Consider the following 26,917-nt stretch of genomic DNA (forward strand, 5'->3'; position numbering starts at 1 on the left):
AGAGAAAGAAGCGAAGGTGGCGGCTCGTGCTCTTGTGGGGCCGTGCCACCTGCCCGCTCGCCCGCTGCTCAAGCGCCCGCCACAGCCAACATGCTTCCGAGACTGGGCGGCCCCGCGCTGCCGCTGCTCCTGCCTTCGCTGCTGCTGTTGCTGGGCGCGGGCGGCGTTGGCCACGGGGTGCGCGCGGAGGTGCTGTTCCGCTGTCCGCCCTGCACCGCGGAGCGCCTGGCCGCTTGCGGGACCCCGCCGGTGGCGTCGCCCGCAGCCGGGTCCCGGGTGAACGGCGGCGCCCGCGCGCCCTGCGCTGAGCTGGTCCGAGAGCCGGGCTGCGGCTGCTGCTCGGTGTGCGCTCGGCTGGAGGGCGAGGCGTGCGGCGTCTACACCCCGCGCTGCGCCCAGGGAATGCGCTGCTACCCCAAGCCCGGTTCCGAATTGCCCCTTCACGCGCTGGTCCACGGCGAAGGCACTTGCGAAAAGCTCGGGGATGCCGATTACGGCGCCAACCGAGAGCAGGTTGCAGACAATGGTGATGACCACTCCGAGGGAAGCCTGGGCGAGAATCATGTAGACGGGACCTTGAACATGCTGGGAGGTGGAGGCAGTGCTGGCCAGAAGCCCCTCAAGTCAGGCATGAAGGAGCTGGCTGTCTTCCGGGAGAAAGTCACTGAGCAGCACCGGCAGATGGGCAAAGGTGGAAAACACCACCTCGGCCTGGAAGAGCCCAAGAAGATACGGCCACCACCTGCCCGGACCCCCTGCCAGCAGGAATTGGACCAGGTCCTGGAGCGGATCTCTACTATGCGCCTTCCTGATGATCGGGGCCCTCTGGAGCACCTCTACTCCCTGCACATCCCAACTGTGACAAGCACGGCCTATACAACCTCAAACAGTGCAAGATGTCTCTGAATGGGCAGCGCGGGGAGTGCTGGTGTGTGAACCCCAACACCGGGAAGCTGATCCAGGGAGCCCCCACCATCCGGGGAGACCCTGAATGCCATCTTTTCTACAATGAGCAGCAGGAGGCTGGCGGGGTGCAGGCTGAGCAGGTGCAGTAAAGCACAGCAGCCAGTGCCCGGCCCCTGCATCCTCCAAACGCCAGCAGAAACCCAGAGTGCTTGAGTGGTGGCGTGGAGGATTTCCTAGGAGTTTTGACACATGTATTTATATTTGGAGAGAGACCAGCAGTGAGCTGGGCACGGCCCCTGCCTTCCTGCTCCAGAGCTGGAGATGCCCCCACCCCTGCCTCCTGCTTCCCTGGGGGAGAAGGAGGGTACACTGGGGGAACTGGGTAAAGGCTTGGGGGGGGGGCAAGAAATTTTTATTTTTGAACCCCATGTCTCTTTTGCTTAAGATTAAAGGAAGGAAAAATAAAAAAATAAAAAAGAATATATTTCCATTTTCCATTGACTTTATTAAAAAAAAAAACAAGGGTGTGTAAAGGTGCTCAATCTCACTAATGACGTCTCTCCTCTCACCATTAGGAGAGCTACCACAACAAACAAGGCATCAAACAAAACCCAGAAAACAACAACTATTAAGGATTAGAAAAATCAGACTCCATTATGCAATATTGTGGGATGTAAAATAGGGTGACTACTGTGGAAAAGAGTATGGCAATTCCTTAAAAAATTAAAAATAAAGCCAAGCATGATGGCACCTCCCTGTAATTCCAGATACCTGGGAGGATCAATTAAACCCAGGAGTTTGAGGCCCCACTTCAAAACAAGCAAAATGGCTGGGGAAATAGCTCAGAGGCCTAAATGCCTGCCTGGCAAGTGCAAGGACCCAGTACCACATGCTGTGCCAGCCCCAGAACTCTGGGCACCCTATGCCTTTCCAAAACCAGGCATGGTGGTGCACATGTGTAATCCAGCAATGGGGAGGCTGAGACAGGAGGATCACTGAGTCTGAGCTGCATAGCAAGACCCTGTGCCAAATAAATAAATAAAAGTTTTTAAAAATAATATAAAAACAAGCAAAACTAAAAATAGCATATGATTTTGCACTTTCACTTCTGGGTATATATCCAAAAGAAATAGAAGCAGACTCTATATATCCAAAAGATTCTATATATCCAAAAGACTCTATATATCCAAAAGAAATAGACTCTATATATCCAAAGAAATAGAAGCAGACTCTATAACCATTTCATAGCAGTATTACTCACAACAGTCAAGAAGTGGACACAACCCAAATGTTCATCACCACATGGATGGGCAAAGTGAATGTGGTACTTATCTATAATGGAATATTATTATGCCTTTAAGAAGGAAGGAGATTCTGTTACTGTAACATGGATAAACACTGTGAATATTATGATAAGCAAAATAAATTGGTTACACAAAGACAAATTGTGTACCATTTCACTTTTTGAGGCACCTAAAATAGTTAAATTCACAGAAGCAGAAAGTAGAAGGGTCAAGTGGGTACAGTTTCTATCTGCCAAGATGAAAAAGTTCTTGAGATAGTTTTTGTACAATAATATGAATGTACTTTACTGTTCTCTTAGAAATAATAAAGATGTACAGCAAAGGAAATCACCAACAGAGTGAAAGGACAACTTATAAAATGGAAAAAAAAATTGTCAGCTATTCCTCAGACAGTGGGCTAATATCTAAAATGTATAAAGAACTCAAAAAAATGAGACTCCACAAATTTAAAGACCCAATTAAAATACAGACATCTGAAATGAATAGACAATTCTCAGAAGGAGAAATACAAACAGCCAATAAATATATGAAAAAATGTTCAACATCACTGGCCATTTGAGAAAATCAAATTAAAACAACACTGAGATTTCATCTCACTCCAAAAAGAATGGCTACCATCAAGAATTCAACCAATAACAAATACTAGTGAGGCTGCAGGGAAAAAGGAACACTTCTCCCTTGTTGGTGGGAGTGTAAACTGATACAACCACTATGGAAATCAGTATGAAGATTCTGCAAAAAACTACCAGAAATTCCATTTGACGCAGTTATTTCCCTTATAGGTATCTCACAAGAGTTAAAGACATCGGGCTGGGGAGATAGCTCGGTGTTAAGCGCCTGCCTGTCAAGCCCAAGGTCCCAAGTTCACTTCTCAGTATCACAGGCCATCCAGCCCTGGAATCCTGGGCAGGTCATGCTGCTCCGAAACTGGACGTGGTGGTATACACCTGTAATCCCAGCACTAGGGAAGCTGAGACAGGAGGATCCCTACAAGTCCAAACTGTGTGGTAAGACCCTGCTTAAAAAAAATAGAAATTTAAAAAAGACATCATATCACTGAGATATATGCATGCCCATGTCTCTAGCAGTATAATTCCTAATAGCTAAATCTTGGAATCAGCTTATATATCCATCAACAGATGAGTGAAGAAAAAAAATGTGCACACACAGTGGAGTGTACTACTCTGCTGTGAGGATAAACTTTAGTCATTTGTAGGAAAATAGGTACACCTTAAGACAATAATAATAATAATAATAATAATAATTATGGTACTGGGGATTGAACTCAGGACCCTGTGCTTGTCCCAGGCAGGCACTTATTCTTCTGAGCTATCACCCTAGACAGGTCATAGGAAAAGACAGAAGAAAAAAAAAAGGTACTGTAATCCAGTGCAGACAACGTATCTAAAAATGTACTCTGATTCAGTACAAGTGTGTTACATATTTTGTATGTTCTTTGGCCTATTAGTTTCTTTTCAACCTGTATGAGTCTGATAGTGGAAAATAAAAGGGGGTGGAGGGAAAGGAAAATGTATGTTATATACAAGCACCAATTCCCTACAACGAATATAATCTTCATGTACTGCAAACATGTACTAATAACTCGGTGTGGTGGCACATGCCTGTAATCCCAGGATTTGGGAGGCTGAGGCAGGGGGAATGCCATGAGTTTGAGACCAGCCTGGACTACATAATGAAACCCTGTCTTGTAAAAAAAGGTACTAATAAAAGTTAATGATGGGGGCCGGGGAATTAGCTCAGTAGAGTAAGTACTTGCTTGGCAAGTGCAAGGGCCTGAGTTCAATCCCCAGTTCCGCAAAAAAAAAAAAAAAAAAAAAAAGTTAATGATGATCTCTGATCCCAAGCACTGCAAAACAATACAATGACGATGATATTAACAAATTTGGCTGTTTTGATCACAATTTAAAAAAAAAAAACTGATGTATCTAGTGGTGAAGAAGATATGAAGAAACGGACATTCTCAAAAAAGAAAGAAATGGATATTCTCATAACGTTGGTGGAAGGAGAAATTGATATACCTTTAGAGGGGCAACTTAGCAATATCTACCTTATTTATAAAGGTACAAACACTTGCACTCAGCTATTTTCCTTAGAGGAACCTATTCACAGATACCCTAAGGTGAACACCCCAAAATCAATAGCAAGGTTGTTCCCTGAGGCTTTGCTTTGGAATAGTAAACAATGAGACTCAATCTAAATGTTCTTCAGTAAAAAGTCTAGCATGTAAATACAGGACAGGACATCTAAGTAAAAGTATACAGTGCTGCCACTAAAAAGAACAAAAGTCTGGAGAGATCACTCAGTGGTAGAGTTGTAGGCCCTGGGCTTGATCCCCCGTACATCAAAAGACAAAAGAAACAGATCTCTATGCACTGATATGAACAGATGGCTAAGCTGTATGGAATTCTATCTTGAAGGCACAAGTTGTTCAGTATAGCATTATTCCATGCATGTAAAAGAGGAAGTAAGGGTATCCATACACATGCTTACACACAGGAACCTCTTGCAAGAATGTAAAAGCAATAGATAGCTCTGAGGATTAGGACAGCAGGAAGGTATGAGAAAAAAAGGAAACTTCTGATTTTCATTGTATATGGTCTTGTTTTTACAACAAAAATGTACTTCTATTTTAAAATTCAGAATAAAAGGAAAAGCTGGCAACATAATGTTACTGGAAGGAGAAATGCTATAGTGGAAGGAGAAATTGCTACCTAACTTAGCAATATATACCTTATTTCCAATGGCTTTACCTTGCCTCTAAGAAAAAATTCAAGATCCTTAATGAAAATGTAAAGTGCTTCCTAATTTGGTTCATGCTTCCCCTTTGGCTTATTTTACCTTATTCCCACCTCATACTCAATACTCACCAAACTCAGTTCCTCAGACTTGACATACTTTCTCCTCCCTCCACACTTTGGCTGCTGAAGGCTGTTTCCTTGGCCCAAGATCCCATCTCAAACCCTCAGCAGTACAGCCCTCAGCCCTGGGCACACAAGCCCATTGCATCTACCTCCAGGAAGCATCCTGGCCTAGATAGGACAGGCTCCACACAGACCTGTCCTGCCACCCCTCATTCCTTACTTGGGGGTTTTATCACGTGGTGTCACACAACTTGTAAGATTACCTGTCACTCCCAAGAGACTGCAACTCTGCCAAGCAGTGATTGGGCCTGTCTGGGTCACTGCTCTATCTCTAGAATCAAGCAGCGTCTGGTACACAGGCTGGATTCAATAAATATCTGTTAAATTGGACTTTTATTACCAAAGAAATAGAACCACATTACAGATATCCCTTGTTTAACAACCTATCTATTTAACTACTGTGTGGACTTACAACAAGGAACACTGGACATACAACTTGCTGGTCAGATTTATGACCTGTCTTTTTGTGTACATTTCTGTATATCTTGTTTACAGAGCCTCACTGTTTCATTCTGGTATAGTACACCTTGTTTATACTTTTGGTACAGTACACCTTGTTTATATATTTTGTTCTACATTACAGTACAGTATGTAGGAGTTATGCAAGTAAAAGCAAAGTCATAAAGCTGGAGTTTCCTCTGTGCTGCATATGGTGATGTACACACTATAAAATTCCTTATTTATCAACCAATTCATTTAAGGACCTAGTCTTAGGACCAGAACTGAGTCATTAAACAAGGAATATCTGTATAGACAAGTTAGGATCACAGAAAGGGGGAGAGATTCTAAACACAGCCACTGTATATAGTGTTTTTGTTCCACAAGTGTGTTTTCTTATAGCTATAGTCCCAAGATAGACATTTCCACAATATTCTTCCACACAAAATCATTTTGATTAGGGAACACTTTGCTACACATTTCAAAGCATAAGCTTTTTGTAAGCAAAAGTAAAGACCATCATTTTTAACCATCAAGTAATATGTATAAGAGACGAAAGTCACCTCAGACCCATTTCTATCACTAACCTCTCATTTCTAGGGACTTTTATTTTGTACTTCATTTATTACTAAGTTGCATGAACTCTTAGGGGGATATATTACTATAGTATTAATACTTTCTTATTTTTTTAATTTTTCATGTATTTGGTACAGGGTCTCACTATGCAGCTTGGACTTGTAGTGATTCTCCTGTTTTCTGACTCCCCAGCGCTAGGATTACAGGTGTGCGCCACCATGCACAGTCTCAGTGGCCAGCTCAGTGCACCTGGGATCAGAGCTAGTGTGACATATGGTGCCAGGGATTGAACCCTGCTCCCTGTGCTTGCCTAAGCAGGTGTTTAGTCTGCTGAATTACCTCACCGGCACCAATACTTTTTTTTTTTTTTTTTTTTTTTGCAGAACCAGGCATTGAAATCAGGCCCTTGCACTTGCCAGGGAAGCACTTACTCTATTGAGCCATCTCCCCAGCCCCTTACGTTTTTATTAATATTATTTTAATTAATCCCTGGCACCACAAAAAAAATTTTTTTTAGAAAAAGCATTGTTTTCATTTATAGCTTGCTGTGTTGGCTTTTAAAGAATTATTCTTTTCCTAAAATAATCACTGTAAAGGAGTGTTACTAGAACATTAATGCAAACCATATGTATCATTACAGAAACTGTCAGGAAATTTCTTGAAGATGTCCTGCGAATAGTGAAGGTGAGAGAAAGAGATCAAGGGCTGAAGTAGTTCTGTAGTAGAGTACCTGCCAAGCCTATGTCCTATGTGAGGTCCTGGGTTCCATCCCCACCACACACACAACAGAAGAAAAGAATAAGAGCTCATACTGGTACCCACATATTCCCTGTATACTGCCCTCCTGAGAGTCTACAAAAGAAGTTCAAGAATTTGTAAGATGTACTTGAATCTTTAGTGCATCTGAGCTTTCTCTCATGCCCCACTATCCTTGGTCCTGACCCCTACCCTGAGATTAGAGGTTGGCCATGATGGAGAGACCCAGGCAGGGACCAGGCTCTGTTGTTCATTAATTGACAATATTTTCAGTGATACTAAAATAGCAGTATTGGGTTAGGGAGATAGCTCAGTAAATAAGCACCTGCCTGGCAAGCACAGGGTCCTGAATTCAATCTCTGGTACCACAAAAAAAAAAAAAAAAAAAAAAAGTTTAAAATAGTAGTATTGGGATCCTGAATAGAACCAGAGCGCAGGCCCGGCATGTGAGTGAGACGACCCGGGGCCTCTGGATCCTGAATAGACCAGGAGCACAGGCCCGGGTGAGTGAGTGAGAGGACCCAGGCCGCCGGATCCTGAATAGATCCGGAGCTTGTGCTAAGGTAATAACTCTATCTAAGCTCTACACCAAAGGTCAGAAGACAGTGGTATACAAAATGACAAAGAGAAGGAACAAAATGCAGTCTCAGGCCCCAAATCCACCCAGTACAATTGCAGAAGACACTAGCATTGAGAAAACTGGAAATCACACACCTGATATCTCTGAAATAATAGCGCTGACAGTAAAGAAACAAATGCAGAAAGGTATAGAAGAAATCTGATCAGAAATAATTTCTGAACTAAAAAATTTAGTAATAACTATAATCAAAGAAATACTAAGTGCTTCTAAAGAATACATTGATAAAAAAAGAGCAGAATATAAAAATGATGGAACCCTTGAATAAGCAATTTAGGAAAGAAATAGAATGTATGAGACAAGTTCAAAGTAATATACAGGAAATTAAAACCTCAATCGCAAGCTGGTAAAACCGTTTGAGTGAAAGTGAAAACAGACTTTCTGACCTTAGAGACACCACTGCAGCTAGTGAAAAAGTAAGAAAAGATCTTTTAAAAACAACTAGGATGCAGGAAAAAATAACTCAATACCTGCAAGATGATGCAAAGATGAACAATGTGAGACTAATAGGCATCAATGATCGCTTCTTGGCCTTTTGGCTAAGATCAAGTGTATGTGTAGGCATCAATGAGAAGGAAGGAGTCAATACAAATGATATAAAAAGAATATGGGCAGAATAGCAGAAAAGTTCCCAAATATGGGGCAACAACCTGACATTCAGGTAACTGAAGCATATAGAACTCCAAATAACATCAACCCAATGAAAACCACACCCAGACATAATAATCAAGATCCCAGAAATTCAGCGTAGGAACAGTATACTAAAAGCCGCTAAAGAAAAGAAACAGATCACATTTAGAACTTTTTTGTTTTTGTTTTGTTTTGTTTTGGTGGAACTGGGGATTGAACTCAGGCCCTTGCACTTGCCAGGTAAGCACTTATTCCACTGAGCCATCTCCCCAGTTGCAGAAACAGCAGATTTCTCTTTACAAACCATCAAGTCAAGAAGAGCATGGAGCAAAGTACTTTAAGTCTTGCAAGAAAACAAACTCCAACCCAGACTGATAAATCCTGCAAAACTCTCTTTCAAGTATAATGGAGAAGTGAAATACTTCCATGACAAAGAACAACTAAAGAATTTCATGATGACAAAGCCAAGCCTACACAGACTACTAAAGGATGTTCTAGAGAGGGAGCAAATTGATCACAGCCCCATGAATGAGAATGGAAAGAACTCACCAAATAGGGCAAACAATTAAACACAGGAGAATAAGAGGTATACAATAGTAGTCCTTCAGTTATTCTTTTGTGTTCAGCAGCAAAATATTTCTATCAGCACACTCTACAAATGAACTTCTCTTCCACCCTATGGGTCATGAGACCACCTGGTCTACAGGGTGGATTTCAAAGAAATAGCTGTAGCTCAGCCCACAAGTGATGCCTAGCCACCAGTAACTGTCATTATGCATATCCACAATACACTAGAACTTTGTGCGATATCCTGTCCTCAAACTGTTAGAAATGCTGGTCATTTATTTGCCATTCCAGTATTTATCTTATGTTTTACTCTTAATACTTCTTTGCTATCATGAAAACCTTTTCTTAGTTCAATTGTTTTGAAACATTTAATTTTTAATTAATTAGTATTTAATTTTCTGAATATTGCTTAATCTTAATTTTTGTTCTAAGATTTATACTCTATCTTTGACCTACGATTTATTTAAAAGACATCGTATATCTTCTCCTAGCATTAGAAATTTTAAAAAGTATATTTCCATTTTCTGTTGACTTTATATTACTTCTTCCCTGTCTTTTATACACACATATATGAAAAAAATACGTGTATAGCCCAACATAAGATTGGTACTGTTTCATAGAAATCTGCAATGACCTTTAAATAGGGTTCATCTAATATATTTTTTATATAGTCCTGCATAACTACCATATTGAGAGCTCTTTATTGTTCATCCAGGAGCATACTGCAACTTCTCTTGCCTTTTGAATTAGGCTCTTTGTTTTTTCCTATATGATACTTCTGGAGGTATTAAAATATTTCAAGTTGGCATAATTAGAAAATCTTACTTTTAGCTTTCAAAGGTATGTTTGCTAAGTATAAAATTCAAAGAGGACAAATCTTTTCTTTCAGTCCTTTAATTAGTCTATTTTCTTACACACTTGGTCCTTTTTTTATTTCTAATGTGGAATAAGGTGCTATTTAATTTTGTTCTTCCATAACTAATATTTTAATGTATATATGCTTTAATGATTTTTTCTTTACAATAAATTTTGGACAATTTCATTTTTGTGTATCTTTGTATGATTTTATTTTAATTTCTTGTGCAAAAGGTTCATTTTTCTTGGAAATATGGTATTATAAGTTGAACTAAATTCAGAAATTTTAAATCTTTAAATATTTATTGCCTACTCCTTTCTACTTTAGAATTCTAATTATATGAATGTAAGTTTCTTGGTTTTGACACAGTGAACTATTATGACTGATCTGTAAATTCTTTCTTCACTTTTATTTTGGACACTTTTTATTGTTATATTAATTTATGTTTGTAAATAATTTTCAATTTGCAATCTATTAAAAAATTAAAATAAAAAAATAAAATAGCAGTATTGAGTTGGCAGTATCAAAAAGACATTAGACATAAGCCTGGTAGGTCATACAGCTCTGTGAAAACCTCACATCTCCCATCATCATCAATTCATACAATTTGGTACCTCTTGTAAATTTACTTTTTGCTTAACCTACTAATGCAGACCCTTCCATGTAGCTGCAGGGTCCTTTCATCCATAATGTGAAGCTGCACAGAGCAGATGCATCATATAATAAAATTAATTATTCACTACAGAAAACTGCAGTAAATACTGCAAATTATCAAAACTAAATTCATAAGGCTGGGGAGATGGCTCAGTGGAATAAGTGCTTCCCTAGCAAGCGCAAGGCCCTGAGTTCAATCCCTGATTCTGCAAAAAAAAAAAAAGACAAAAAAGTTTTGGGGCCGGGGAGATGGCTCAGTAGAATAAGCGCTTCTCTGGCAAGTGCAAGGGTCTGAATTCAATCCCTGGTTCCAACAACAACAACAACAACAAAAAAAAAAAAAAAAAAGAAGAAAAAAAAGACTAAATTCATATCCTGTATTATTCTTTGAGGAGATAGTTCCCAAAGTTGAATTCATCAAACAATATGAGTATCTTAACATTTTCATGTTAATCTGAAACAGTCTTACATTCATTTAAAAAAGATACACACCAGAGTATGTCTGTAATCCCAGCACTTGGGAGGCCAAAGCAGGACTGCCACAAATTTGAGACTGCCTGGGCTATACTGAGGTGCAAGGCCACCCTGAACTGCATAGTGAGACTGTCTTCAAAAAAAAAAAAAAAAAGATATACACCAATGTACAATGTCTATAATGACATATACAAGAACATATTTTATTACACTTTACTAACACTGAAAAATTTTTATTTTTTTTAACACTGAAAATTAACTCAATTTTTTCCCTAATTTAATGTGTAAAAAGGCTAGATTATTACTTTGATAATAAATGAGCCTTCTCTTTTGGGTCCTCCTTTCCAAGATGACAAAAAAAAGAAGGAACAACGGTCGTGCCAAAAGGGGCCGCGGTCATGTGCAGCCTATTCGCTTCACGAACTGCACCCGGTGAATACCAAGGATTAGGCTATTAAGAAGTTTGTCATTCGGAACATAGTGGAGGCCGGCCGCCTTCAGGGACATTTCCGAAGCGAGTGTCTTCGACGGTTATGTGCTTCCCAAGCTGTATGTGAAGCTGCATTATTGTGTGAGTTGTGCCATTCACAGCAAAGTGGTCAGAAATCGATCTCGTGAAGCCCGTAAGGACCGAACTCCTCCACCCCGATTTAGACCTGCTGGTGCTGCCCCACGACCTCCACCAAAGCCCATGTAAGGGGAGCTGAGTCTTAATGGACTGAAGAAAACTCTCTTGAGAAAGAAATAATAAATTGAATGTTATACTTAAAAATAAATAAATAAATGAGCCTTTACTGACATTTATTAAAAAAGATATAGATCAATGTACAATATCTATAATGATATATACAAGAACAAATTTATTGTACTTTATCAACACTGAAAATTAACTCAATTTTTTTCCTAATTTAATGTGTAAAAAGGCTAGATTATTACTTTGATAATAAATAAAACTTCACTGACATTTACAATGTTCCAGGCACCGTGCTAGATGGTCCACACACATAATCCCATTTACTCCTCACAACTGAGAAGCAGTGCTATCACCACCCCATCTTACAGGGAGGAAACTAAGGCTCAAAAAGTTTAGGTTCCTGAGTGCAGCTCAGGAAGGGTGGAGATACAACCCAAGCTGCACAGCTCTTAAATCTACATTCTAACCACTTCTCCTGCCCACGTTCCCCTACTTTGTTTCAATCTACTTTCCCCCCAATTTTTTTATTAGTTTAGTTTCATATTTCCTGATTTTTTTTTCTATCCATGGCAAATGTAAACAAATCCAGAGAGCCATCTTGGAAGGTTGGGGTTCAGAGATAAGGGTGTTTGTTTTTCTTTCTTTTTTTGCTGTAATAGGGATAGAATCCCAGATCCTCTGCCACTGAAAGCCATCTCCATGACTTTCTTTTTTTCTTGTAACAGGGTCTTGCTAAGTTGTCTAAGCAGGGTTCAAACTTCTGATCTTCCTGCCTCATTCTCCGGAGTAGCTGGGATCACAGGGGTACATGTGAACGCAGGGCCTTCACACAGTGAGCTACATCCTGGCCTTTTTTTTTTTTTAACTTTTTTGCCTAACCAGAGATAAAGTTTTGATAATGTGCAAGACAAAGTTTGTAGTGAAAGCAGAACAAATCAAGAAAACCTCTACACTAATGTAGACCTAGCTTCAAGGCCTTCATAGCCAGCTTTTATCCTAAGGCTGCAACACTTGAGTGCTACTGCCTACAGAGCCAGATATAAGGGAGAGAAAAATCACAGAGAAAGCCAAGCTTCTGACCCCCAACCTGTTCCAGAAGTTCCTAAAAGAACTGCCTCTGCTTCATCCCTGCATGAAGGCAAGACAGCAGGTAGTACCAGTCCTAATCATGTTACTAGGTTGACAAATGAAGAAATCAGGAAATGGTTTCTTTTTTATTCAAGAAATACTCTGGTTGAATTTCCTCAACAGGTTTCAACTTCTGCATTTGGAAAAAACGGTTGTCTTTTAGTAATTCAACAAAAGAACAAAGCACTAACCAAAGGACAGCTGGGAGGCAAGCAGTTACAAGTAGGGACTTCAGGATCTGAGCCTGGATTTCAGATCTGGCTTTGCCACTTAGCACTGTGTGGGAGGAGGCTGCTTGATCTCCTTAGCATCCATCGTCTGGGCATCAAGAAGGATAGGACCCGCACAAGCTCTGCAGATAACTAGGAGGACCCAACAACACAGACAGTGGCACGGAGCCTTTGTGCCTGAAACAAGTCCAGACTGAGCACTTTTCCCAACAGTGGTAGCAGTGATAGAAGCTGTAGTAGCACACAGTAAATACTGATTGTAGAAGCCTGTTTGAAAACGAAAAAGAGAGGTAAAGAAAAAATAAGGAAGAAAAAAGTAAATTTCCTTTTCTATTTCATGCTGAAGAACACCATAGACAAATAGCATAAAATAGCTGAAAAACTTCAAAGTGAGAAGACTCTGAGTTTTATACCAGCCACTTACTAGCTCCATAACTTTAGACTGATTACCTACATTTTGTTGTTGTTGTTACTCTCAGATTTTGTTGTTGTTACAGTTATTTGTTTGCCTATGTTGTGGTACTGGAAATTGAACGCAGGGCCTTCACACAGTGAGCTACATCCTGGCCTTTTTTTTAAACTTTTTTGACACAGTCTTACTAAGTAGCCCCCAGCTGGGTTCAAATTTAGTGCCTCACTCTCCTGAGCCAGTGGACCTACTCATAGCTGTGCACCAATGCATCCAGATACTGCTTTCAGTCTTTGATCTCTGTACCCAAAGAGCTACAGAGCCCATTCTCATCCTGTAGATTGTGATTTGCCTGCAAGGACAAGAAGTCATTATGGAAAGATGCCTGACCCAAATTAGAATCAGTTGCTATGGGGGGGGGGGTACCCTGGGAAAGGCTATGCTTTGTGTCTCATAAATGCTTCCTTTTTCATTATAATCTGCTTGTTTAATTCCAAACTACATTTTTAACCTGCAAATTGCTTCAAAATGTGCATTTTAGGGGTCAGGAAGATAACTCAGAGGCATAAGCACCTACCTGGCAAGCACAAGGACCTGAGTTTGATCCCGGCCCCAAACACCGTGTCGTCTCAGCCCCAATCCCTGGGTGTGCCATCTTGGCCCCAGATGTGGGTGCCCACCGTGTAGCCCAGGAACCAGGCATGGTGGCACATGCCTGTAATCCCAGAACTCAGGAGGCTGAGACAGGAGGATCTGTATGGTTGGAGACCAGCCTGGGGGCTACAAAAGTGAGCACAAAGCCACCCTGAACTGCTTAGCAAAACCTGTCTCAAAAAAATAAATATATAAAATTGCATTTTAAATTTTTTTCTTTGAATTAACACAGAATTGTGCATATTAAAATATCTAAATGATAGTTCTCAATTACTTAATTCTAAATGAACTCAAAAGCTGCTCAGAGCAAAGGGTCCAGGTTTGATCACAAGCATCACTGGCCCCACCGGCCCCACCCCTGGACACACTGAGCAAGCCACCAAGACCTGGTGGCACACGCCTATAATTCCGACTCTGGGGAGGCTGAAAACAGGAGGATCACTAGGAGTTTGAGTTGTACAGCAAGACACTGTACAAAATACATTTAAAAAAAAAAAAAAAAAAAAAAAAAAGCTGCTCAGAGCCAGAACAGGCACAGGCTGGTGGAACAATCTCTTGAGCAACTCCATGAAAGACAAGATGGTGGGAGATACTGAGGTGAGATAAACCATTGAGTCAGCACTACACAGCTCAGCTTGGCTTGGTTTGGCAGGAAGAGCTGCCCCTCCTCCGCACTGCTGATCATTTGGACTCTTGGGGTCCTGCATGCTTCCTTCTCTTAGGTTGCCACCTGTCAGTTCTGCCTTTTCTGACCACTGTCCAGTGTGAAACTCTCAGCTAGGCAGCAGAGTAAAGCCTAACTTAGATTTTGTCAGTAATCCAAAAAAGTTTGCCTAGGACTGAAGGTAAGATTAAACTAATAAAAAGCTTTCCCAGGAGGTCAAGGGAGTGAATAAACAAACTGAGAGATGGAACCTGAGAGATGGAACCAACCAAAAGTGACCCTAAACTCGGATCTGAAGGCCCGAAGAAAAAGGCATCCATCCAGAGTGGAAGGAAAAAAAAAAGGAAGCATAAAACACTTTTCTAACCAAAAATGAATTGGTTGTGTGTGCTAAGCCTTGTTTAATTTGCTAAATAAGAGCAATGGCCTGGGTTAGAATCCTAACAGTCACTTCCTACCTGTGTATCTGTAAAATGGGGGTGATACTACCTATCTCAGAAAGTCCACAGGAGGATTAGATGATCCAAGCAAGGTTCATGAGCACTGCACTCTGCTCCTCACCACTGCTGGACTTCCACCAACAGCTAAAATGTAGCTCAGACAGGGAGCACTTTGAATGCACAAGGTCCTGGATTATATCCCAGCACCAACACAAACAACTCCTGCCTAAGGTCTGTGGAGAAGTGTTTTCTCTCATAGTCAAGGAAACTAGCAGAAAGAAGGCGGTTACCATAGGGACTTCCTCCAAAAAGGTTTCCAGGAGAAAATGGGAGGAGAGAACTTTGTGAAGTCACATTCCCAAGGGGCTGGGGTAAAGACAGAAAGAGCTGAGACATTAGCTATTTGTTGTTAAGGCAGCCAACTTGTACATCCAGGGAGTTCTGTGAAGCAGACTATTGTCTTGAAATAGGAAAGTGCTGCAGTGTGTGGCATCAAGGCTTGTGTAGAATCTTCTGCAGATGGCATTCTGACTCTTGGAAAATGCTGTAAGTAATAATTCACAACTAAAACTTTATATTAAAGTTTAAAATATAAAAACTGTTTCATAACATAAGAACCAATTCTAACTCTTGATTATTGTGAAATTTTCTAGGGAATTGGAACAAAACTTTGGCTCATCCTATTGCCAAAATATGTGGCAACTTAAAAGTTTAGTATGAGACAATCACTACTCTAAATATCATTCTTCTCCCTCTTGGGTAGGATCGAGCAGAGGTCTGCTCCATGTTAACATGATTTGAATTTCACTTGGAATCTAAATGCAAGGTAATCTGAAGACCTCACTTCTGTCCTGTCCCAGTCCTGCCACTTCTTGGGTATCTTCCTTCTAGAAGGTGCCTTTCTTCCTTCTGCCTCTCTGGGAGTTGTACTGAGTCAAGCACTACTATCCAGTCTGCCTGACCCTGCACAAGCCAAGGAAAACTTCAAAAGGGGTTTACCCAGTCACTGAGAAATTACTAAAATGGAATTAGCCTTATGGAATTGAAGGTGCTTCATATAAACAGCAAAAGCTTGGTTCTTTAGCCCTGTTTAGATCTCCTGCATAGAAAGACTGCGAGAATGGAATCAACTTCTTGAAATGGTATAGATGGTAGAGACACTCACCTCTAGTACTTCACATAAGTTTCAAAGGAATTTTACATTTATTGAGCAATAGCTACGTATTGACATTATTCAAAGGATATACGTGTTAACCAATGTAATCCTAACAAATTTATATTCATCGCTCCCATCTACTGCTTACAGATAAGTGAGCTGAAGCACAGAGGTGGAAAGAAGCTTGTCTAAGGTCCCAGTACTAGTTTGTGGGAAGCTGCTAATGAGACCCCACAATTTAACTTCAGAGATGGCATTCTTGACCACCATTCTAAGATGTCACACAAAGCAGGAAAACTGTACTGAATTTACACATTGGATAACAGGTTGTAAAGATTTATGGAGGGGAAGGGGCCGGGGAGATGGCTCAGTGGAATAAGCACTTCCCTGGCAAGCGCAAGGGCCTGAGTTCAATCCCCGGTTCCGCCAAAAAGAAAGAAAAAAAAAAAAGATTTATGGAGGGGATTTACTAAAGCTGCTGCATCAAGAAAAGGACTTACATGATATTCAAAGTGCCTGAAAGACCCATTGTATTGAACATTCAAGTGATTTATAAAAAGTTCTTGTGGGGACAGGGGTTACTCAGAATTAAACCTGTGGGTACTCTACCACTGAGCTACATTTTTATCCTACCCCCCCTTTTTTTCAATTTTGAGAGTCTTGTCAAGTTGTTGACCTTGAACTAGTGATCCTCCTGCCTCAGTCTTCCAAGTAGCTGGAATTACAGGTATACAGGTGTACAGGTGGCACAAGACAATTCTTATGTGAGACCTGCATCAATCAAACCTGAACTCTAGGGGACAGGAGCACTGGTGATTCACTCAAGGGCCCTAAACTTACTGTTCAGACTCACATAGGACCTGCAGCGTGGGTAAGCAACATCTGTATGCTGTTGCCATTCCCCAGTGCTATAATACTCAGAACCTGGAGGTTCTGCAGAGCTGACAGCCTGATAGGAAATTCCATCATTTCAGAAGACCCTGCCAGCTTTTCACCATATGAGCTATATGTCTAGCTTCTGAGCCTGCGTTTGGAATTGAGCCCATAGGAGACATGTAAAGCATGTATCATCTGTCCTCTCTGTACTGTACAGGCACAGCTGACTAAGCTGAAAGCAAAGTGCTCACAGGGAAAGCAATATATGCCTAATAACTTGGAGCTGAGCCTAAGAATTCCAGAGTTCTTTTGCAATTCCTGATTATGTGGCTAAAGCCTGGGAAATGTTTGGGTTTATTTGACTCTGAAAAAATATATACTCTTTCAAAAATCTGCTAAAATCAATGCTGAGGGCCACCGTCAGTGATGTTACCTATGAATTGAGATTCAGAGCTGTCCTGACTGAATAGGTATCCCACAGTTTTCCAGTCCTTGATAAATATTTCCTGAGTGAATCAATCTGTATTCTCACTGACTTTATCAATCACCAACACTAGACCTCTAACAATATGAATAGAAGAGACTGCAAAAAACATCACTGAACAACAAACGATAGCGTGAGGAAGATCTTTTTTTTTTTTTGGCAGGACCAGGGATTGAACTCAGGCCCTTGTGACTGAGCCATCTCCCGAGGCCCGAGGAAAACGATTTGTAATACAACATGTATCTCTAATATTTAAGGGACATTTACAACTTGATTACACAGAAAGGAAAGAGAGAGAACAGATGAACCAAACAGAACTGAACCAGATCAAACTGGACCAGACCAGACCAGACCAGCAGACCAGACAAGACTGGGCAAAGGTTATAAACAGGAAATTCCAAGAAGAGAAAGCTTGAATGCTCAATAATAATATGAAAAATTTCAACTCCACCAAAAGATCATAAAAACATATATGAAAATAAAATATCCACGATCTTATGTAATGCTTCTAATAACCTTAGAGATACAACCATTGTTCATTTGTTCGTTCATTCATTCATTCTAGGACTGAATCACAGCCTTGGCAATGAGCTTTATCTTTAGCCCATGTTGAGACAGAATATCATTGAACTGTCAAGTTGCTCGGGCTGGGCTCAAACTTTATATCCTTGTGCCTCAGCTTCACAGACTGCTGGAATCACAGGTCTATACCACCAGGCTCATTGTCCACAACTAAAGAATATGATGTTTGAAGAGGCTGTAACTCAATCTACAACTGACTGAGCTAAGACCCAAACATGGACTTGACTAATAAAGACCTATGTTCATTCTAACAGATACTGTCTGAATATTTGTACAGTGACTCATCCTTTTGAGCAAGTCATTTACCCTATTTAGACTCTTTTCTGTTTGTAAAATGGGAATCACAGAAATATCTTCACATAGGTCACTGTGAGAATTGGATTCTACATATAAAATGCTTGGAGTAGGGGCTGGGGAGATAGCTCAGCAGAAAAAGTGCTTGCCTGGCAAGTGCAAGGGACTGAGTTCAATCCCTGGCTCCGCAAAAAAAAAAAAAAAAACAACAACAAAAGAACAACAACAACAACAAAAAAAAAGAATTAAAAAATAAAATGCTTGGAGTAGTACTGACACACAAATAAACATTTAACTGTCAAATCTGTTCATCCAACAAGTATTTATTGAATTGGCTAGGTACTGCAAAACTTTGGAAATATAGCAGTGAACCAAAGCATCCTTCACCTTGTGGAGCTTACATTCTGATGGAGCATATCAAATACAATTTTTAAAAGAAATACAGTACATTGTATGGTGATATGTGCTAAGCAGAAAAATCAAGCAGGAAAAAGGGTAAAGGGAATTATGATATTCCAAGGGGTAAGACCCCTTTACTGATGGGTATCATTTCAATAAAGAGCAAAGGGAAGTGAGGGTACAAAGCCATTCAAATGCTGAGAAGAACATCTTTGGCAGAGAGCCTCCAGGGAGGGTTTAAGGGACACGGACAGGCCAGTATGTGGCCAAGCATGTTGCTGCACACTTGTATCTCAGCTAGTGTGAAAGCCGAGGTACAAGGATCATAAATTCGAGTTTAACTTGAGAAACTTAGTGACACCCTGTCTGAAAACAAAGTAAAAACAGGATTGGGGCATAGCTCTGAGAAAGAACACTTGCCTAGTATGTGCTTGGCCCTGGGTTCCAGCCCAAAGCTGGAGATGGGTGAAAGTTTTGGCCTCAAGTAAGCTCCTGAGCAGAGGTAATGGGCCTCCATTTGCTCCATCTGCACTCTGCACTTTGGTTCTACACTGAGTGAAATGAGAGGTGCCTGGAGGACTCTGAGAAGAGAAAGGTTATCCTTTTGCTCACTTTCTTACAGATGGCTCAGATGACAGTGCTGAGAATCAATGAAAGGGGGCAGGACTCTTCTGCGTAGCAAGAAGTCAGAGAAGAGAGAACAATGGGTCAGAACATGGCACCCTGATCTTAAAGTAGAACCCAGAATGCTACAAGCTCAGACCTGGAGTATGGGAGAACAAGAGTTAAGGCTGACTGCAAGGTTCTGCCCCTAGTAACTGGAGAAACAAGCTGCCCTTACTGAGATAAGTGGGCAGAACAGAGGCTTTCTGAGTGCAGACCCTGAGGAACAAGGAGAAATGGAGCAAAATGCTCCAGAATCTGATTGGAAAGGCAAAGTGGCATCTGGCATAAGGAAGTGCACTGGTCCCTGAGTTTCACAGCAGCCTTCAGTCCCTGGGAGGGAGGCTTATAAAAATAAGGCACAGGGAAATGAAAGAGGTTACATGAGATTCTGGCACTGAGGATGCAGACAAGATTCCAGTTATCAGAGCAGAGGCATGGGGCCAACAGTGGCAACTTGATGCCAAATTACTTACTACTGTACTATGGTCTCAGTCCCTCACGCTCAGCCCGGGCTGGACCTACAGACAGGCAAGAAGTTGGCTACTTAGGAACCAAGTGGCCAAGAGGTCCCCAGGAAGAAGGCCACAGCAGAGCCAGAAGCCACACAACTCTGACTCCATCTGCACTCACATCCACAGCCAGAGCATCAGGGTAATGCTGGCACCTTACAGACTGATTCTGCACTTGATTAGATCACCACACAGCAGGACCAGACATACAGGAGTGTGGATTGTTGTAAGAGGGGCACCATTTTGTCCCAGATGCCTCTGGGGGACAGACTGGGATGCTAGTGTGCCAGGGGATTGTGAAATAAAAGCAAGACATGTTCTGCAGACCAGATGGGTGGTAACTGTAGCCACCACCACCTCCCTATCAGCAAGAAGGGAAGCAACCTCAAGGGGAAGAGTTCAAAAAGGGGAGGGCTGCCCCTGGACTGGGATGTTGGGGGCTGGCAGGCAGGGTGGGTGGTTCTTAAGAGTACAGGGTTAAGCTGAGATATTTATCAATGATCTAAGAGATCTCTGTTTTGCTAAATCTGTTCTTGGACTCCCACTCATTAGACACTCATTAGACTATTTACACATTTTCTTTTCTAGTTAAGAGTATATGACATCCCCACCAAAATACAAAATACTTTTAAAATTACAGTAAGGGAAAAGCCTCTGCAGCAGTTCACTGTCTGATGATTCTATCGATATAGTTCTTATTTTAGTATACAGATATATAGATGTATATACCATTTCATGACTCATTATAAAGAATAACTCCTTCAGTTGGCACTAAGAACAAAATTGGACTTATTTTCTAGAAATAAGTTAATATATTCAATTAAGCTATTAGAAAGCAGTCAACACTTGCAAATTAATTGGAAGTGTGCAAACTGACTTTTTCTTGAATCACATTTCTGTGATAGTCATAGATTTCTTTGGTATATTTTGTGGATCATATTAAGTGACCTTTTTAATTTTCATAAAAGTTATCTATATAACTGCCAGGCACATAGATGCCAGGGACATAGATCATCCAGGGATATAGCTCAGTGGCACAACACCTGCCTAGCAAGTGCAAGGTACAAAAAAACAAAATAAACAAACCAAAAAAACCTGCCAAGCATGGTGGCACATGTCTATAAACTAGCACTCTGGAGGTGGAGGCAGAAGGATTGCTGCAAGTTTGAAGCCAGCCTGGACTACATAGTGAGTTCTAGGCCAGCACATGAACTACATGGTGAGACCCTGTCTCAAACCAAACAAAACACCTCAAAAATATCAAGTTTTCAAGTTAGCAACTGAGAGGCACTGCACAGGGAGCTCTGAAGCCCAGTGTCTGTCCCCTTTGTTAGGAGCACTGGCTGTTTACCAGCCCCTTGGCCCATGTGCTTCAGTGCTGTGCAAACTCCACACCATGAACTTGGGAGTCACTTCTGAAGAGGCTAAGGAGTCTCTGTAGTTAAGGTACTAGATATCCAGAGCAGTTAGTGCCAGTGCCAGTTTGTTAAGCTAAATATCACTGCCCAAAAGTAATGACACCACATACAGTAATGACCTTGGAACTATTTCTACCTTTGACTAAATAATTCCACTCATGGAAATCTATGTTCAGAAACACAGATGAATCATGCATAAATTTGGTGGGTTTTTTGGTACCAAATATCAAACTCATGACCTCATCCCAGCCCCTTCATGCATAAATCTGCCTATGTCTACAGTATCTATATACAGATATATTAGGTTGAACAGTTGAGAAATGATTATCAATTCAAAATTAAAGACAGTGAAATATTACCTAACCATTAAAATTCTATCTATAAAGTATTTTAATGATATGGGGAGGGGCCGGGGAGATGGCTCAGTGGGATAAGCGCTTGACTGGCAAACGCAAAGATCTGAGTTCATTCCCTGGTTCCACAAAAAAAAAAAAAAAAAAAAAAAAAATGATATGGGGAAATAATTATTAACAATTGCTGAAATACAAAAAAACGGTAAAAATATGATATGAGGATTGGGGATATAGCTCAGTGAGAGAGCACCTGTCTAGCATGCTAAGGCCTTGGTTTTGATCTCTAGTATTACAAAAAAGAGCAAGAGAAAAAAAAGAAAAAAAGTGATATCACTTATAAAAAAGATACATGAAGAATAACTATCATAAAACATCAAACCAGTAATTTCTAGTTAGTAAAATGCAACTAAATTAAATTTCTTAAATTTTAAAATATTTTTTTAAATTATATAAAATGAGCACATATTCTTTTTAATTATTTATTTATTTGGAATAAGGTATCGCTATGCAGCTCAGGCTCATAGTGATGTTCCTGTCTCAGCCTCTCCAGTGCTGGGATTACAGGTGTGTACCACAACACCCAGTTTTGGTGGCTGGCTCACTGCAGTGCCCACACAGCATGTGGTACTGGGAACGGAATCCAGGTCCTTGTGCTTGGCAGGCAGGCATTTAGACTGTTCGGTTATCTCCCCATCCCCACATATTATTTTATAATGAAAAAACAAGTAACTAAGGACCAAGCTATAAACAAAATGATGTGTTACTTTTTTTTTTTTTTCTCCGAATGCCTTCAGAGCAGGTTTGGCTGGCTTGAGTTGTGGGGATCAAACCACAGCAACCTGAGTCTGACTGCTTTGTTGAAGCAGCCACTTAAAGAACTGAGCTAAGGGGCAGGCCCCTGCATTACTTTTAATAAATGTAAAATTTTTTAAATGAAAACTAAAATAGAGAAAGAACTCCAGAATCAATGTTGTCCTAGTTATTAATTGCCTATTTATCTATAACACTTGAGTATAAGCTTCTTCAATAGATATTCTTTGGGCCAGGGAGATAACTCAGAGGCATAAGCACCTGCCTGGCAAGCCCAAGGCCCCAAGTTTGATCCCCAGTACCAAAACAGAAAACAAAACAAAACAAAAAAACCCCAGACATTCTTTGAATTATCTTCATAAGCCCAGTAATATCTTTTTCATGATAGCACTCAATAAATGTGTACAGATGAGTAAATTCAAGGCAAGTTACAGTAGCTATATAATAGTGTAGAAAAATGACTATAATATACAGAACAAGTATTTTGCAGGCATCTACATATATTTGAACAAGATGAGCATAGCTGAGCTTTCAGGAATCCTGCGACTTAGGAGGAACACAGATTTTCCACATAGGAGAGTGGAAATAATGCCCTCAGTGCAGGAATATCAACACGCCTTGCCTCCTGTAGCTCTCCAACATCTAGGACCCATCTCCAGAGGTATTGCGGGGGCAGTGAATCTCAGTGCTGGAGCACAGGGTTGCTCCTCCCAGTGCTCTTCTACTTCTCAAAGTTAAAGTGAGCAATAACAACAATGCCTTGGTGGAGCAGTTTTGATAGCTGTCATTATTCTTTGCAGCATAGTTCTCCAGCATTGGTGCTTCATTAGTACTGTGTGACACAGCCCATGATGCAACGTAACACTGAAGTATAAGTGACCTGTAACTGAGAGCTGCCACAATGACAATATCATCACTGTAACAAGTATGTCCCCTGCCAGGTACTGCAGCACTCAGCCCAGGAGTCACCTGGCCTTCTTCACCCCTTTCATCCAAACTCTAATCCTACCAAGTTGGCCCTTAACACCCCCACTACAGTTTATATCTACTTATCCCCCAAAAATCTCATGGCAATCACAGGTGGAGTTTTGGAGAGGTAACTGGACCATGGGCTGTGTGTGATATAGTGGATTGGTCCCCTGAGCAGGGTACAGTTAAATGTGATCCCAGGAGGTGGAGCCTGGTAAAAGAGGTGGTCCACGGGGGTGTAGCCCAGAGGTGTCATCCCCCCCCATCTCTCTCAGCGTCCTGCCTGCCAGGCCATGAACAAGTTTTCTCTGCCACCCTGCTTTGGAGCCTCTACAAATTGTAAGCCAAAAAAACCTTTTTCTCCTTAATTTGTGGGAGCCAAGTATTTTGTTCTAGCAAAAAGAAAAGTAACTAAGACAACCCCAGTTTGACAGATAACAGATCTAGAAACAGGGGCCTACACTTAAATAAGACTCTCAGCTATTGAGTGACAGAGCTTAGACCAGTGCCCGCACAGAGAGGGAGGAGTGACAGCCAAGTCACCACAGTGGTGCTAGCAGGGGTCATAGTAACAGTGATAGTACTGAGAGGAAACACTTGTAACACAGGCTCACTGTGCTAAACACTGTCCTGTGGGTATTACAGATGATAATTAAACCTTGCAACAAAACAAAAATCCCAAAGATACTGCCATTGCTGCTATCCCTACTTTATATGTGGGAAAAATGAGGCAAAGAGTTGCTAAATAAATTGTCTGAGGTCATAGCTAGAATGTGGCAGAAGCTGTATTTCAATTCAGAACTTGATGTTTTGCCCATCTACCATGCAGCAGCACTGCCCCACACTTTCATTTTTAAAACAAAACATATATTGTCACTCTAGTCTTAGATCCTTTCAAATAAGTCACTGGTTTTATCCAGCAGATGAGCTCAGAAATTTTCACCTCTTCCAACTTTCAACAGTGTTGTTTTTGTTGTTGTTATACTGGGGATTAAACCCAGGGCCTTCACAATGACCTCCATCTCCACCCCCAGTCTTCTTTATGTTGAGATAGAGTCACTAAGTTACTAAATTGCCCATGCTGAGCACAGACTTGTGATCCAATTCCCCTGCCTCCCACAGTACTAGGATTACAGGTGTGTATCACGATGCCCAGATCTTTTTAAGAGCTACACACTCACCATGTTGCCTAAGTTGGTCTTAAAATCGTAGGCTCAACCAATTTTCTTCTTTCAGCCTCTCGAGTACTGCAGCTGGAATTAGCTGGGACTATAGGTGGGTTCCACCACAGCTGGGCATAAATCAGTCTTCTCAAAGCACTATTAGGAGTAATACTTCAGAGACCTCAAGTATCCATGCCATCACTGCCTCTCCATGGCATAAACAATTGGATCACATGGAAAGCAGAATAAAAATGGCGGTATTCCAGTTGCCCAATGTTCTTGCTCAAGTTCTCATGGATACAGATGTTCCTAATTTAGTGTATGGGGCCAACATTTCCTTGCTCTTTCTATAATTTCAAACAAAGGCTTTATTCTGGACAACAAGAGATTCATGGTTGTCTACTTTTCTCCCTTATTCTATATATTTTATTCAACACAGATGGTTAGATTAAAAGGAAGGAGAAAAAAAGCACAATTCAAATTTGTATTAAAAACATGACAACCATATTCTTGGTCACAGTTCCTATTTTGGGACAGATGCACATTCCAAAACTATTAAGTAATCCGCTAACTTTCTGTGCTTCTCACTATTTCCTTAGGCAGAAGAGAACATGCCGCTGGAAGGAGAAATCAAAGGCAAGCCAGGAAGCTAATCACAGGCAGACAAATCATGGCTGCAGAGCACATGCATTTTGGGAGGTATAGACATCTAGACAGAATTTAGAGACATGGTCAGAAAACATCATTCTCTGGAAAAGAAAATAAGACATAACACAAAAGAAATGATATTAGTAATCAGTGGAAATCTTTCCTTGAAATAATTCATGTTAAAATAATTTATAAATGTGTTCTTCTAAAGCTCATGCAGAAACCCAAGGTCATTACCCTATCTTATTATATCTAATAGTATTTAGATGAAAGAGTTGCTTCAGAGTCACCAGAGAGCACTCTGTACCCAAGAGCAGGGCTGGCTAAGGTTAATGACCTTGTGAACAAAATTCCCTTTCACTTTTAAGTTCTAAACTGATGACTCTGCCACAAAAGTCACAAACTATGACAAATGAAATACACAAACAGAATCCCATTAGTGCTTTAGAAGGATTCAGTTATTTATATACTTAAGGTCCCTTAACATACTCTAATTCTCAACATCTCTTGATCAACATCTCCATGCCTCCAGTAACCTCAGTTTATCTTACAGATAATTATTGTATCTTACAATAAATACTTCTGTATGTTACATACAGAAAAAACAGTTTACAAAGGTTGAGAAAATACCCCAAAGCATAATTCCAAAGAGTGAGAAAGCCACACAGGACTGTCACATCCAGCCTACACCCCATCATTCCACAGCTCACCAGGCATAGGGCCCACAGCAGCAGAAGCTCTGGGAAGTCACTGCCCAAGCCCTAGGAGGCACCAGAACTAAATAAGAGACAGTCAGGAGACATGAAGAGCTGGGAACTGAACCTAGAGATACAAAGAGAATGTCTGAAGCCCATAACATAGAACAAAAGCTACTCTGAGGTCTCCATAAAGACTAATTTGTAACACAGATAAAGCCTCTTAGGGAAAGTCCACAGGATGCAGGTCATCTGCAGCATTGATAGAGAAGCTCTCCTGTAGTAAGAGGCAGTGTTGGATGCAGGCTGCTCAAGCCTCTCAGGCTCCTGGAGTTAAACATGGACCAATGGGACTACAGACCTCTGTGCAGAGGCCAGCTTATCCCTGTGCCTAATTACAAAGCCTGCCACCACAACAGGTGCTCAAAAAGCATTGGCAGGAATATGTTTGGGTAATAAAGAAAAGAAGCTAACTCCTCTACCACAAGCAGAACAGAAAGCCATCAAGAGAGCAATCTGTCCACTTAAAGGACCACCTGGTTTTAAGTATGGGAACAGAAGACTGAGCCTCATCACAAAGCCATACTAAGACATTCCAGCAGCCACAGATTTGGTTTTCCAAGTGTTCTCTTCTAAAACGCATGCAACTGAAAGTAGTTAAGTGAAGGCTGAAAGTTTTTCCTATAAAACTTAATCAGGATGTTTATTTAGCTACAACATAGAAGTCTGATTAGCTGAAGAAGAAAAGGAGGGGTTAAAGGGATGTTAGGGGAATGGGGAAAAAACAAGTTATGTCATATACAGGTATAAATTCTCTATGATAAATGATTGTTATGTATATCTAAAATGTATCAATAAAATCTAATTTTTTTTAACAAAATCTAATTTTAAAAAAAGGAGGAAGAGGGGATGGGGAGATGGCTCAGTGGAATAAGC

General features: G+C 40.9%; 1 protein-coding gene and 1 pseudogene across 3 annotated transcripts in view; one reads left to right on the forward strand and one right to left on the reverse strand.

Annotated features, from left to right (window-relative positions):
- The window catches only part of Crtc3 (CREB regulated transcription coactivator 3), a 130,849-nt gene that overhangs the window by 77,682 nt on the left and 26,250 nt on the right, over nucleotides 1–26,917 (reverse strand). The window lies entirely within an intron of this gene.
- On the forward strand, nucleotides 8–1,323 carry LOC101571379 (annotated as a pseudogene).

Source organism: Octodon degus, unplaced genomic scaffold (assembly GCF_000260255.1).
Source record: "Octodon degus isolate 3935 unplaced genomic scaffold, OctDeg1.0 scaffold00002, whole genome shotgun sequence".
In the NCBI taxonomy this organism is placed as follows: Eukaryota; Metazoa; Chordata; class Mammalia; order Rodentia; family Octodontidae; genus Octodon; species Octodon degus.